Genomic DNA, 16,991 nt, shown 5'->3' with positions numbered 1-16,991 from the left:
GATGATATACGCATGCCCCCCGGCCGAGTGAGGGTTACAAGTAATAAAGTCAATACCCCATTTGGCGAATGGACCAACGGCAATTATCGGGTGCAGAGGAGCAGGCGGTGCGCGCATCTTTCGATCAAACACTTGGCAGTTGTGGCACTTCCGGACTGCAATGATACAATCTTTAAACATAGATGGCCAGAAGTAACCAGCGCGCAACACCTTCTGAGCTGTGGCATACCCAGACATATGACCGCCACATGCTCCAGAGTGACAATCATTCAAAACTCTCTCAGCCTCTTCGTGAGTTAGACAACGTCGAAAAACTAAGTCTGCCCCCCGGCGATAAAGTGTATCTCCAATAATTTTGTATGGTTGGGATTGAAACCGAATTTTTCGACGTTCCGCCTTTGAAGCTTCAGGCCGAAAGGTTTGGGTTTGGAGATAGATGATTATATCCCCATACCACGGATCTAAAGTACTGATAAGAAACAAAGATTCGTCCGCAATAGACTCCTCTACCACAGTCTCTGTGTCAGTACGCGGGAAATCACACATCAATTCCGCAAAAACTAAGGATTTCTTAGACTTGGACTTCTCGAACTCCAAGTCGAACTCTTGCAAGATAACGATCCATTTAGAGTACTTGCCCCCTAGCAGTTGTTTTGTCAAAATGTAAATCATAGGGTTGCAATCCGAAATAACTGTAGTTTTACGGAGAAGAATGTAGTGACGAAAACGCTGGACAGCTTGAACAGCTGCCAGGGCCAATTTCTCCACATGCGAATATTTTAGCTCAGTGGGATTTAAGGTCCTACTAAGATAATATATCACATGCTCCGCTCCGAATTCATCTTCTTGAACCAACACCATTCCAATGGTGGAATGCGAAGCTGCGAGGTATAAGAAGTAGTCCTGGTTGTAGTTGGGAGGATGCAACAACGGTGCATGAGTCAACGCGTGTTTAAGTGCATCAAAAGATTGTTGGGAAATCTCGTCTCAAAAGAATTGAACGTTCTGTTTCAACAACCGTGTAAAACCTTTAGTGACCTCGGCGTAGTTTGGGATGAATCGGCGTAAAAAGTTCGCTTTCCCTTACAAACTTTGGAGTTGGCGCAAACTCGAAGGAGGAGGCAATTTGATGATAGCCTCGACTTTCGAGGGATCGACGCGAATGCCGGCTTTTGAAACAAAAAATCCCAGCAATCGACCTGTTTCTATACAGAAAACACACTTGTGGGGATTCAAACGAATTCGATAATGCCTACACCTCATAAAGATTGCTCGTAGGTGGACAAGGTGATCAGCTCGACGTAAAGAATGAGCAGGAAAATCATCGAGATACGGTTGCACAATGTGCTTGATGTCGTGAAATGCGTAAGACATCGCCTAGAAAGTGGTATTATGTTATCCTCCTCAAGCTTGTTAAAAATAAAGAGGTACTTGCCAGAAATGGTGGGGGAAAAGAGAGAAGAATGAGCCTATTTGTTACCTTTTGTCTCAGAAGAAGCTTTACTACCACTCTTGAACACGACACTTTTCATTCACCGGGGTTGGGAAATTCTTTACCTCACAGTTGATCAAACCACTTTGAAAGTCTTCAGCCGGGTTCCGGGGATTAACTTTGAGTTATTTAGCACCAAACCATCTGTCGTGTCATTATGTGTTCAAGAGGTCTGCAAACAAAACTTTCATCTGCAAAATACTTGTCATCCATTTGACCATCCCTGAGTCAGTCCTTACAGCAACATTTCTTCAACTTGAACAATGATTTCATGTTGTGGGCTTGCCTGCAACGGGTCGCTTTCTATCGACATAAGCACATTATCTAGAGAGATGACTTAGAAATCGTCAGTGCCTTGAAGTCTGCATGCATCAATGGCAGGTTTCTCGCCTTTGACGTCAGTTTACATCATTGACTTTCGATCGAAGGATTCCGTGAAATGTTCGACATAAACTCATTCATTCACATCTCATGGATTGTACTGGGTACTTTGAGAACCATTTACATTACTGGTGGTCTCTCTCACGCTTGTTAACAGTTTACATCATCGACTGGTAATCAAGTGGTTTCTACCATGTTCGACATCAACTCATTTATTCGCATGGCTAGAATCGTACCAATTCGAGAAGTAGGAATGAAGACCCTGGATCGAATCTTTACCATCCAGGCTACGAGGAGTTTTGTATTCATTATCTAAGTAGACTAACCATAAACAGATGGCTGCGCCCATACTGTGTCTACAAAAGTCTATGATTATGATGTACTGTAAAATCATTCCTGTATCAGAGTAGTTAGTCTGTTAGTTAAAGTTTTAATCTGAGTATGGGAATGCCTACCTCAGTGATGATATAATCTTATACATGTATTTTGTGTTGAAAATTGCAGGTTCTGACCAGGCTCTCCACGAGATAATCCTCGAAATGATAAAGCGCTTCACCCTTCCTAGATAATACAAAACCCTAATCTATTCCAGGCTTCGCACTTTAGGGGGCAATCTGTTACACTAAAAAATGTCACCATGGCTATTTACAGTTGGTATGGCTCTATCAACAGTCATATTACCCTCTTAAGCAAGTCTTATGCCTCTGCTATCCATGTCAAACTCCAAGAAAGAGAGAAAGTCTTTATAAATGTGTTTATCTCTGGGTACGTAGGTTCTCTCAAACCTTGCCTGCGGGTACACATCTATTGTTCATGAGGTCTGCGTCCAAGGACGCTCTGTATCTAAAGGGGCAGGTGCGTCCCTCTGAAAAGGTTAAAATGCGCAAGTTTTATCTTCAAAAACTTACTTGTGGTCATTTCTAGAGCATTCTAGAAGGTTGTTCGACGTGTATTGAGCGCCTCCAGATGGTTCATGCACCCCTACCAAAGAGGAACTTATCCCATCAATAAGGGAGTGATCCCATCCAAAGAGGGAACTATCCCATTGATGGTGGACCTGATTAACTTCCTCTTGAGCACTATAAATACAGGCATTGGGCCAGAAGGAGAGAGGTTAAAAGCTATACATTTCTAAGGGTAAATGCTGCAGGAATTAGGACTCCCATTTAGAAGCTTGTGAGGAGAGATTGCCATCTTTGCTTGTTCTATTTGGAAGTGGGTGAGCTTTGTCAAAGTAGAGGAAGACTCTTGTGGACCCTGGAAGGAGCTTGCACAACACCAAGGCTCAGGTTGTAATGGTTCCTTTTGATTACCTTTAATGCAAATTGGTCCATTCTTCTCAATAACTTGTTGTTTATGGGTTATTTCATGTACTCCTTGGTCTATATGTTGAATATGCTTTGTTTTATGTTATAATTAGGTGCTATTTAATTGTTTGACTGTTGGTGATTGCAGGTTTTGGAGAAAAGGAGGAACTCATCCAGATCAACAAAGCTTGGACTTCTACAACAGCGTTTGGAAAAAGGTAAGAACGAAACACTTGATTTCTCATATCACAATGCATGTTTAGAGAAGGATAGTTCTAGTTTGTCTTGTTTGTCATTAGAATGTCTTAGACTTCTAGGAAGGTCGTTTGTGTCCGCACTTTTGACTGATTCCGTGTGACAATTTCAGGGCAAAGAAGAGTACCAAAATTAAAACAGGCAAACCTCAGCCCTCATCAAAGACTCCCATTAACATTGAAGATTCACCATCTGCCAAGGTGAAAGAATCTCCTTCCAGGACACCCATAACCTATGAAAGGGGGACTCCAAGATATTCTACATGGAAGGGAAAGTCAATTCTACAAGACCCTAAACCAGACCTATAGGAGGCTCAAACAGTCTTACAGGAGACACTGTCCAAACTACAGGAGACACAAATACTTGAGGGAAAGATAGGAGGACAACCAGAGGTGAAAGAAGAAGCACAAGAGCTACAAGAACCTGACCCATAGCCTAATCTTGATTCCTATTACAGACTACTTGAAGGAGGCAAGATAATCCCACAGAAATTTGCAATTCCATTGTTTTTTGAATTGGAAAAAAAAAGAGTGAGAACGCATAGGTGGATGCAGATAGCCAAGTCCAAAGGAGTTGAGGATATTGGCCACATGGAAAACAAACTCAGGGAAATGGGCAGTGAATTGAGTGCTCTCAGAGACAGAGAAGCCATTATAAGAAGCCACCTTGAAAATGAGAAAGAATTACTAAGGAGGTAGCTGCAGGAGAGAGAGACTCATTTGGCATACATGGCCAGATTATCCATGGAAGCATTACAATGCAGAACACCAGCCAAATCTTATGGCCTCTATCTAAAGGATCAATGGCTTCAATTCCAAATAAAAAATTTGGCAAAAAGATGCATAATTCCTTTCCAAGGCTACAGGCAGTTCATGGATTTGTGTGACCAAAGCACCTCCGAGGACAAAGCAAAGAAGGAAGAATTCTACCTACATAACATGGCCCTCACAGACTTGAATGTGTGGGACCCCAATGCCAAGCTAGGGGATCTGCAATTAATGGCCATGGCCTCATGGATGAACCATGAATAATTGAGGGCAGCAGAAATGAAAATATTATTAATAAAAGAGTAGAATGAACCATTGATGATAAGAGCTGAGCCATCAAATCCTATGTCACTCATCAGCACACACAACCTGCATGCTAATGACCCTCAGATTGCCCCTAAATATCTAGCCAATCAAGAACAAGCCATTGCACACTTTGAAGATATGTTTAGGCTACTTGGGGAGGACTGTGTGCATGCATGCATGAGAATATGGAACACCCTACCCCACAGCTTGCAGATCAGGGAATACCATTCCCCCATGAGGCTGAAGGAGGCATTGAAAAGAGTGCCAATGTATAAGAGCTCCATGCAAAGGTTGAAGGTCATCTGGATTGGCCTCAAACTGAGTCCTCCACTCATATTAGGCATGCTGGAAGGTAGAAGAAAAGAAGAAGAGGAGTAGTGGAAGGACATAGACAGAAAGGCAGGATTTTATGGAGAACATGAATAGACCACATCAGAATCCTAGAATGCTAGGGAGGCCACTAGAGCCATAAAAGACGAAGAGATTGACTAGGTTACTCAGAGGATGAGCAACACCTTCATTAGGGGGTGATGAGGAGCCTCATAAATGTGTAATTATATTGGCTCATTTTTCCTAACCTAGTCAAATCAACCATTATCTTAGCTTATTGTATGATTTTCTGATTATATTTATGCTTATAGGGTGAGTTGAGTTAGTTATTATGCCATGTGGTCTAACATGTATTTAATGCAGATTATTGATGGATTTAGAGGTCAAATTCAAGGATCCAGTGGTCAAATTGTAACAATAAATCGAAGTAGACAGAGGAGAGGACATATAGGAGGGAATCCCCCTCATTTATTACTCCTCACTTTGAATTCCCCTTCATTCAGCTCGGAGTACTAGCAGCCGAATCATGCACTAGAAGGGAGCCAAGCAAGTGGAAGATGATTTGATAGTTAACTCGAGTTTTGGAAGCCAAGCCTCCCTAATTTTAAGGAAGTTGTTGGTAGTTTCAGAGGTATAAGTAGAGAGGCATAGGGCCTTGTGGAGCGATAAAAAGGTGTCTTTTAAACTCCTAATTACCTTCACATTAATTATCAACCCAGGGACGACTTTTTATTTCAAGAGTGTACTCAGTCTGAGGCGGCTATTTACTCAAGAGTAATGTTTAGTAGTACAGCGTTCAGAGAACACAAGAGTAGACGGATGCTAAACTATGACTAAATTACTTCAAAAGGATAAAATCACACAAGACAGCTTATCAGTCAAGGGTGCGGAAGTGATAACCCATCCCTCTAGAAACTGATGGAAAGGAAATTAGAGCATGGACCATAGGTCTGGGAGCTAAGCAGCGACTTGCTGGCTCACTACAGCCTTAGACCTTCTCTCACACCAAAGCAGCAAATGCAAGTAAATGGAACGGTAAAAAGTAAAATGGAATAGCAAAAGGAAATAGAACAGTAGTAAATAGAACAGCAATCAAAAGAACTAAATCTCGCGAGTCAAAACCAACTTACTCACACTCTGCTATGAAATAACACTCTTCACTCCTCAAGCAAACTGGATGGAATATACTTTATGGAACAACACTCATTGATGAATTATGGAACGGTAATAATCGATCATATATGCACACCTCACACTATTATAGTAATCTGACAATTAAGGATAATACGACTATGTTTCCAAATAGAATAACATTACTTTCGGATTCCCATAATCAGGATTTCAAATGAATCAAATAACAATAATATTCAATACAGACGCTCTGTAACAGAAATAACTGGTTGAGACTAAAAGCATGTGATCAACTCTGAAAAGATTCAATTATACAATGCAGAGTCATTACACAGATTTCCTGAGAAAAACCATTAGTGCATTGATCATAACAGAGCATAACATAGCATATGAAAGATATATCAGATTACCGAGTAATAAAGATAAGCAAACCACGCATAACTCACAGTATAATGATACAACAATAATTGTAAAGATATGATACACAACAGCAGCAGCGTACTCCACCAGAGGCTGGGCCCTTAGCCGCCAGCGGACGCTGCTGGGTTACTTCAGAATGAAAAGAGTGAACAGCAACGCCCAAATTATGTATTAATCATTAAATAGTGAAATCATTACAATAGTTGAAGCTTTGAGACTTACAGCATAAAACAATCCTTCCTTCCTCCTATCCTATCATGAATCCTTGCTTCTGAATCTCTAATTCAAATCATCAATTCGCCATCATTCGAATCCCCAAAGTCATCCTGAAGTCTCCCTATCTCTGATCTCTGTTTTCATTTAAATAGAGAGAGATCAGAGAGCAGTTACAATAGAGATAACTACAAAATGATTTACATTACAAAATTGGTTTGCTTCTAACCAATTGATCAACAATAAGATATATTTCCTTCCAGCTTTCAACAAGAGCAAGACGAATTTGGATTTGCAGCTGAGATTTGGAGGACGGCCGCAACAATAAATCTCAGAAAATCGTGCTCAAAGAACCCTGCGTTTCTCCCAGTACAAGCCGAATTTGGGCAAACCGTTCTTTGTTAAAGTTAATTGGGCCCGTTCTGGACAAAACCCATGTTCCAGATTTTCCAGATTCTGCTCCATTTGCTCAAAATCTCAACCGCAAAACTGTCACTCCTTATTCCAGCGCATTTCTGAGTTGGCGCTTTTTAAAAATCAAATATTCAATCTGAAAATTACCTTGGAGGCTAAGAATGGTAAATAATGTTATAACCAACTTATTAAAACTATCATTGATAAAATAATTCATAATCATCAATTTATTAGAAATAAAGGAGAATAGATAATATTCATTCATAAGAGCATAAATCATTTATAAAATGGATTTAAATGATAAATTATAATAAATGATATGATAAAGAATAATAGAAATGGGTGGAATAAGTGTTCAAAAGTGATAATAATAATGGCATATTAACGACCCAACAGGCCTCACTAGGGTCAGTTTTTTTTTGCTTGTGTAAACCCTGCTCAAATTTCGAGCTTACTATTTTGTGACAGTTTTATGTAATCTTGCTATTTTTTGATAATGAAGATGGAATCATTTTTGAGCTAGCACTGAGTTACCTCAGAGGGAAAAAGATCTTGGGTTAGGGCCCAATCCAAGCAGACAAGCTTCTATTTACTTGTATTTGTATGCTTTACCTCAGTTCGTAGATTAATTTGTTGTTAGATGTATTTCCTTTATGGTTAAGAATAGGTTGCTTTTGATGATTTAGTAGCTTGCTTCCATTTATGATCTTTGTAGCAAGTTAAGTAGTGATCATAGAAGATTAAAAAGGCTAGCAACAGTGCGTCGGCCTCTCTTCGCCCCCATGGGACCATGATTTGAGGCAAAGACTCTCTTGCTGCCCCAAAAACACAGATTTTCTTCATTCCTAGGACTTCTAGTGTTTGCAGCTCTTTAGTAGGTTCATAGTCTAGTTTTGCTTTGCTTTAGATCTTCTTTATCATGTTCACTTCTTGATTTGCAATAGTCCTTTTGCATGCTTTCTTTTCTTACATCATTTCCCATTATTTCCTTCTATCCATCATAGTTTAGGTCATTTTAATGCAAAACTCTGTTTTTCCTAGGATGCACTCATTTCATTGGTTGCTTGATTTTCTTGGTTGACTGTTAGCTTCTATGTAGCAGATCTCTTCCAACAGTAGGCCATCTTACCAGCAATCATACACTCCATCTGATCCATGCCCTATAGGTCTCCCAAACCTCACCTCAATTCTACCCTAGTTTCCTACATTTTCCATAGAAATTCTTCCTCTCTCCTTGAGAAAAACCATCATCTTTTCTCTCTCCTGGTGATTCATGGTAGACCTTAGGTGCCCTAACACATCATCCCAACCTTCATCCACCTTTTCAACCCACTTTTACACCCTCAAAATAGTGGAAATTTCTCTCGGCCTCCTCTTGTAGGCCTCCTGTAGTTTCCCTGTTTTCCTCCTGTGGTTTTCCTGTGTCCTCTTGTAGGCTTTCTTTTGAAGGTTGAGTGTGGGAAAAGCCTCCAGAAGGCCACCTAAGACCTCCTAGGACCCATCCACACCATCCTACATCTTCCCAAGCTCCAAAACCGCCCTCTAAAGGCACCTGTTCACTGCCACACTCACACACAATAAATTAGATGCATGTTAAATTCACATAAAAACACATAAAAATCCAAAAATATGTTTTTTGCTTATTTACTTCTAGAAATAGCATGGTTAGATGTTTCTTACTTCCTTGAGTAGGTAATGGAATTTCTTTCATGGTTTTCATAGTGTTTTTGGCAAAAGTAGAATTGGCTTGTTAATTAGGGTTCACTAGATTTTGCTTTACATTCCTGTCTTTCTCCTTTCTACCCAAACGTGTGGATCCTCCTTGGTGATAGGTACGGAGTGACTGATCGGGCGTTCTATCACCTCCTATGTGAAAGACAAGCTGCTTTCTTCAAATAGGCTTCGTACATTAATAGCAACTTCAATACTTTCCTGTATTACTATTCCTGTTCTGGTTGCTTCGAAAGCCAGGTTAAGCGCCAAAAGTGGTGGTAAAAGGAAAAAGGTCCGGACCAGAGATAGTAAATCGTTACCCAGATTGATATCGAGAGCCAGTTCCACCCGCAGATTGAGTAGCTACGTAGAGTAGATGTATAGATGATTCAACCCCGTAAACAGAGTCTTATTGGCTTATTCCTCTACCTCTGGTAAATAACACATAGTTAGAATAGCATCTGTAGAGTAATATTTCTTTCCTTTCATCACACATAGAGCTTCTTCTAAAATCTATAGAAGTTGGCTTGAGCTCCTAGTGATCTCGTGCCGACTGACCAAGTGACAACCTGCAGTGAGAACTAGTACTTGTGCATATAGCACCGACGCTTCCAAGTTTGTTACGAACTACCAGGTTGATTAAAATAAAGTTTGCAGCCCAAGAGTTGCAACATTCTTGCTACAATACTGGCGCTCAACAAAGATCGGGCAGAAGTTTAAACAGAAGAAACAAGACTTTGGATATGAAAATCCGAAGCAAGGGAAAGGCGCCCCCAAACCACTAAACAAAGGACAAAACCAAGGCGGGGTGGCCCAGGATAACCTGCCAAAGCCACAAGCAAAGAACAACACCGTGAAGTCGAAGAAGGACACAAGAAAGTGGTGTGAGTTCCGTAAGAGCTCCACTCACAACACAAGTGAGTGTCAGGCCAAGCAGTCACTGGTGTCTGAGCTAAAGTCTTCGGAATCAGATGCATGTTCCGACTCTGAATCAAAACTTGATAAGGGGAATGACAAAGGGAAGCAAATTATTGATGCGGAGCCCAAAATCACCATTTCCACCACGAAGATCCAGAAGAGGAACCCAAAGATCTAGAGGAGGAGGAGCACCTCTTCGACTCCTAGATGTGGGTAAAGGGCTCCCCACTACAATTCATTGTCAACAGCGGGAGCCAAAAGAACCTAATTTTGGCAAAGGTCATGAAGCCACTGGGCTAACCGACCAAAACACATCCAAAACCATACACCATCAAGTGGCTTCACTAAGGACGGGATCTTCGTGTGAGCCAGTAGTGTCACCTTCCATACAACATCCAACCCTTCATGGATGAGGTATTATGTGACATTGCTCCCCTTGATGTTTGTGATGTATTATTAGGCCAACCATACTTGTGGAAGCCACTTGTTGTGTATGAGTCAAGGCCTCATGCTGTTATTGTTACTTTGGGAAATAAGTTGTACAGGATACCGGAGGTAGCACCACCTATCACCATCTCTTTGGTTACTGCAAAACAATGCAGTAAGCTCATTTCCAAAATTGGGATGATGATATGCCCTTAAGGAAAGAAGAAGACAGTGGCTACGACCTCTAGACAAGGCCCCTCCATATGAAAACTACAGATGGACAAGGTCGTGGAGGAGTACGAGGACATCTTCACCACCCCCGTAGGGGTTCCTCTGCACTGTCAGGTCAAGCGCTCCATCGATCTGACCCAAGGTGCAACGCTGCCCAATGGACCAATCTATCAATGCCCCCTTCTGGAGAACGATGAATTCTAGAGGTAAATTCAGGAGATGCTGCAGAAAGGTCACATCCGACAGAGTTCATCACCCTGTGGGAACCCAATCATGTTGGTACAGAAGAAAGATGGGACTTGGAGACTCTATATTGACTATCGGGTGATGAACAAGATCACTATCTAGAATAGGTACCTGATCCCATGGATTGATGACCTTCTGGACCAACTGAAGGGGTCAAAATATTTTAACAAGATCGATTTTAAGTCAGGATATCACCAAGTACCAATCGAACCATCTGATGTGTGGAAGACTACCTTCAAAGCCAAGGAGGGTCTTTTTGAATGGTTGGTTATGCCTTTTAGGTTGAAGAATGCTCTTGCAACCTTCATGAGGCTAATGGATGACATCTTATGGTGATTCACCAACTCATTTGTAGTGGTATACTTGGATGACATCCTGATCTTCAGCCAGATTTGGGAAGAGCACCTCCACCACATTTGATAGGTTCTCCAAACACTGCGGCAACACAAGTTATGTGCCAATTTGGAGAAATGCACGTTTGGCATGACCCAAGTTCAGTATCTGGGATACATTATTGATGAATGTGGGGTGCATGTGGATCCAACCAAGATCCAAGTCATTCGGGATTAGCCATCTCCAACCACTCTGACAGAGCTCCGCAACTTTTTGGGTCTTGCCAACTTCTACCGCAGGTTTGTGTTGGGATTTCCTCATATCACTTGGCCCTTGAGTCAGGTCACCAAAGGAGGAGAGAAAGCAAAATTCTTTTGGTATAAATCTCAACAGAAGGCATTCATAGAGTTGAAACATCATCTCTACTCAACACCAGTGATCGCATTACCAGACTTGGAACAACCATTTATGATTGAGACAGATGCCTCTGACTATGCTATTAGTGCAGTCCTTACTCAACATGGGCATCCAATGGCATATCGCAATGAGACACTTTCAGACACAGTCTGGAAGTATCCCACTTATGACAAAGAGATGTATTCCATTGTGCAGGCCTGTCGAAAATGGAAGCATTACATTTTGGGGAAGGAAATGGTCATCCACATAGACCACCAGCCCCTGCAGTTCATACAAGCCCAAGGGAAATTGTAGAATGATCACCATCAAAAGTGGTCCACATACCTGCAACAATTCCATTTGAATATCAAGTATAAGAAGGGAAACACCAATAATGTTGTAGATTTCTTCAGTCGACCACCGATCATGGCGTTAACCATCGTGCTCAACTACTGTGGGTACGAGAATTCTGATTGGCCACTTCTCTACAAAAGCAACCCAGAATTCGGCCACACATACTAGACACTCTTGTAGGGTCAGCATGTCCTAGATTTTCACCTCCAGGATGCCCTATTATGCCACCTAGGTCACCTTTGTGTTCCTTCAAGAGAGTGTGCCAAGATGATTTGGGAAGCACACTATAGTTAAGTTTCTGGGCATTTCAGGGTTGAGAAAATTGTGGGAGTACTACCGAAGTATTTTTATTGGCAAAATCTTCAATAGGATGTCGGGAAGTACATCAGATCATGCACTGTTTGTGCCATTGCCAAACCAACCATCAAGAAGCAAGGCCTCTATACTCCGCTGTCTACCCCTAGTCAATGTTGGGAATCCATCTCCATGGATTACATGTTAGGCCTTCCTTCTACTAAGCATGGAAATGACTGTGTTTTTGTGGTCGTCGACAAGTTATTGAAGATGGACATTATTGCGGCCTGTAAGAAGAATATCATAGTAGAAGCCACTGCTAAACTCTTCTTTGAACGAGTGTGGGTACACTTTGATATCCCATAGTCTATCATCTCAGATTAGGACAATAGGTTGCTCAGTACATTTTTTTCTAGTCTTTGGTCAATGTTGGACACCAAACTCACTAAGTCCACAACCTCCCATCCCAAAAATGATGGCCAAACGGAGGTTGTCAACAAGATGATTGTACACATTCTGCACATGTATAACTCAAAGCATCCATGCACATAGGATGAGAGCATCCCCTATGTTAAACACAAATATAATGAGCTCTCCATAGTTCAACTAGCCACAACCCTTTTTAGGTGGGCTTGGGATTCCAGCCACTATGTCCCATTGATGTGGCCATGCCATTTGCAGCTACTAAGGTAGACTCGGCTCATGTCTAGTCCGAAACAGATAAGCCAAACAACTTCATTGAACACATCGAACATATCCGCCAGCAGGTCCATGAAATTCTGGATAAATCAAATTCCAAGTATAAGTAGCGACATGATCAACATCGGGTGCCACATAAGTTTCAGGTGGGAGACAAAGTCTGGTTGAATTTGCAAAAAGAACGCCTTAACGGAGCCTATCTGAAACTCAGACCACTCCAATATGGTCCTTACACCATTACCAAGTTTGTGGGAGACAATGCATTTGAGCTCAGCATTCCCCCATTCCTTGGCCTAGACCCAGTGTTCAACGTGGATTGCCTTCGGCCATACTTTCCACCTTTACTAAACACATCTGACATTGCAGAACAAATCACACCAACAGAGTTAAATCCATATTGCATGGAACAAGTTGTAACTTATTGGATCATGGACACGTAGATCAAGCACACTCGCTAGCAGAAGATCCAACTGTATCGAGTTGTCAAAGCAGGCCAACTCCTTCATGAGAGCAAGTGGCTTACCAAAGACCAAGTTCAATAGAAGTTTCCTCATCTCATGGAGGAACTCAACACAATGGGGACCATTGCTTCCTAAGGGGGGAGGAATGATCCAGGTGGATATTGGTGGCCACCCGCCAATTCCACTTGGACCCTCACCATTGTTTCTTTCAATTTTTCAGTTTCCTTAATTGTAGCACAATTTACTATTTTTAGCAGTTTTTTAGGTCCTAAACTTCCAGAGCTAGTTTATTTCCATTTCTATTCGTAAGTATATTTTAGTATTTTACATTAATGAAATGAAGTATTATTGTGGTTATCTATGTAATTTTTTGCGTTCTTGTTTAAATATGGATCAGGCCAACTCCTGCACCAAGGCAAGTGGCTCACTACGGACCAAGTTCAGGAGAATTTTCCCCATCTCATGGAGGCCCTCGACACAATGGGGACCATTTCTTCCTAGGGGGGAGGACTGATCTAGGTGGATATTGGTGGCCACCCTCCTATCCACTTGGACCCCCACCATTGTTTCATTTCAGTTTTCTTAACTGTAGCACAACTTACTATTTTTGGCATTTTTTCGGGTCCTAAACTTCCAGAGCCGTTTTTAGGGACTAAAAGGAGTTTTTAGGGAAAACAGAGAGACTACAGAAGTCCCAAATTAATTTACTGGTTTTCTTGGCGTCCTCTTCAAGATCTTCAAAACAAGGTATTATGATAGACAAACAAAGATCGTATGCCAAAGCTACGAACCTGAGAAGTTGATGTACCAATTTATCGAAACAGGGCCCACGGTTTTGGTGCTTCATCTCCTATGGTTAGGTTTTTGGATGTTTAGGGTTTTCCATTGTTTCTCAATAATAAATAGGTCTTTGAGCCTCATTGTAACATTTCAAAGACATGTAGCCACCACATATATTCTCAGAGATAAACTACCATCGCTCGAGCTAGTTTATTTTTATTTTTGTATGTAAGCATATTTTAGTTCTTTGATATTAATGAAATGGATTTTTATTTCTGTTGCATCTCTGCGTATATGGGTATTTTTGTATTTTTTTGCATTCCTATATAAGTTTGGATCAGTTAAAACCATAGATGCAATTATATGGAAATGATTTTTTTTGTTTTTTCTTCTTTCAATGAAGTCTATCTAAATAAGGGAAAGAGTATTTTTCACTTTTGAAAGAAAATAACAACTACCTATATAATACAACTCTCAATGGTCACTCAATACAATCCCTAAGTTTATAAACATTTAAACCCAAAAGATAAACCAAGAAACAAGAACCAAAAAATAGGCCAGAAAAAGTCCCCAAGCTAGAACACAAAGCACTAAAAAAGCATCAAAACTTGGAATCAAAGGCAAACAAACACTCTCACAAGAAATCCAAAAAGTGGAAAGATGAAGACAATGCAAACAAGCTAGGGTTTTAGCACAATGCTTCAATGTGAGACAATGTCCTACATAATCAAAACCACACCCTAGAAACATGAAGGAATAGAAAAGATCAAATGGGAATGACAAAAGTGAATCAGGAATAATAACAAGTCAAGACATTCTCCAATAAACTTTTCAAGTTCAAGCTTGTACAACCATAAACAAAAATACCACCTCTTGTAAGCAAAACAAGCACACAAGACCAAAAGCACGCATTCAAACAAAAGTGAAAAAGGCACACAAAGAGAAAGGAGCCAAATATGATAATGATAATGAAATCAATAACATATCGTATTTTCCATTGAACCAATTAAAGAAATCTAAACAATCATATACAAAGTCAAGGACAATAGCCTCAACCAAAAAACACTTCAAATCTCCGAAGGAAACCCTAGAATGATAGGATAAAAAGTACCAAATATGAATCAAATAAGGTAGATTTAGATATAGAGTGTTGAATAACTGATAAGAACAGTAGCAATAGATTCAATCAAGTTTGAGAGAGCTCATAGAGAAAAGAGTTGAGACTGAAATCCAAATCAAAGAGACAAGGAAACCAAACAACACAAAATCAACCCAAACAAACGCTAGTGACTCAAATTTGTAGCAGATCCGGGTTCAAAGAAGAGGTTGAAGATTAGGGATGAAATAAAAAGCAGGGTCTTGTAAGCTCCCTTAGGAGATATCGGGTTTGAAGCATATCTACAGGGATGTAACCCTACACAGTGCAACTACAACTACAGGAATTCAATGGGAAACCTAGTGGCTCTGAAGGCACAACTGCACTTAACTTGCTCTGTGGATGCAGTTGTGGAAGGAATTCAACTAGCCAATATTCAATCAGTCATAACTTGCTCATCCAGAGTCCACTTTCAGTGATTTTTTTTTTGGACGAAAGTTCAAAAGGAATTCATATATATGGTTAATTCAATCAGATTCTACACATCAATGTCTAGAATTTTATTTGAATCCCCACATTTATTATTCTCTCGTATAAAAAACAAAAACAAAATATTAGATTTAAAATCTCTTCAGATATGAAGAAAATAGAACAATGGAGATCCAAATGAATCCATACATCCACAGAGATCTCAATGGAAGACCACAAAAACCAGATCAAAGTGAAAGAGAAGAGACCTAAAGACAAACAAGGAATCTATAAACCTAGGGGCTTGAGAAGTTAGGAAACTTCTATAATAATGGACCTCTAGCCAACTCATACACAAGTGGGTCAGGTTGATCTCCTTAGAATGACAAACTCTATAAACCTTTTTCACAATTATGAGTTTTTTCTTAATTATCTCAATTATGAAATAATTATTATCTAATAATTATAAAATTTTGACAAAATAATTATGAGAAATAACTGAATCATGTAATTCCACCCTTTTAACTTGGGATAACTCTCACATAAGTAAAAGAAAAGGTGAAATGGGATGCATTCTAGCCAACAACTAAGGTAAGTTGAACTTGGGTTTCTTTCACTATAATGGAGTGTAAAATAGGGTTATAACAAAAAATATTGGAGGAAGTGGAGAAAATGAATCGAGAATGTCAAAGGAAAAGTAAACCCTAGTACGATATTATGATCTAGTGACTGGAGTGTACACCAATTCAATAGGAAACACCAACAAAGAGAGAAGAACCCTACAAATGCACAATGCTCTTTAGCCCTAGATCTGTTGGAGTTCCTCCTTAGATCATAAAAGACACGAAAAAACTATAAACCATGGAGAAAGTAATGAAAGAAAATCAGTTGGAGATGATGGAGAAAAACGACCCCCTCATTCTAGCTTGGAAAAATCACACATTGTTACATGGTGAAATTGTAAATGTTAAATGTAAAAATGGGTCACAACATGCAAACGGACATTAATACGGAAGTGGATAGTGCCTTAGTTCCATATTGGGTAGCACTACAATTATTTGAAATACAAAAGATATTAGAAGAGTTAGCTACTGAAGAACTAGTTGTTTTTTAGGAGCACTCATTAAACATACACAATACCCGTTATGACAGGGCTAGTAAGAAATTGTAGATTGAAAAGGTGCACATAAAGTGTTAGGGTCCAACCCTAACCCATTTATTTATGTAATAAGCCCAAGGGGCCTAGTCAGAGTCATGCTTAGTTAGAGAGTCAATAAAGCTTGTAAGCGATTGTCCACATTAATAGTAATTGTAAGTGGTTGATCCACAATATAGAAAAGGGACCACAATTAGTTGCAAACAGGTCATAGTTAATAAACAAAGTGGTTAACCCTTATTATGCAAGAGACCACTAGTAGTTAGAGTTTTGGATGTCATTAAGCTATAGATAGTCTTAGTTAGTAGGAAAAGGTCATCAAGTCTTATTATAATTGAGATTTACTGTGTTGGAGGTTGCCCCCTCAAAGAAGCAAGTGAACATTGTAATCTTCTTCTAAATAA

This window comes from Pinus tabuliformis, chromosome Q (genome assembly GCF_031772625.1).
Source record: "Pinus tabuliformis cultivar Carrire ecotype Pingquan chromosome Q, CPIR1, whole genome shotgun sequence".
NCBI classification, from domain to species: domain Eukaryota; kingdom Viridiplantae; phylum Streptophyta; class Pinopsida; order Pinales; family Pinaceae; genus Pinus; species Pinus tabuliformis.
The sequence above is the reverse complement of the archived record's forward strand: the minus strand, read 5'-3'. Positions refer to the sequence as shown.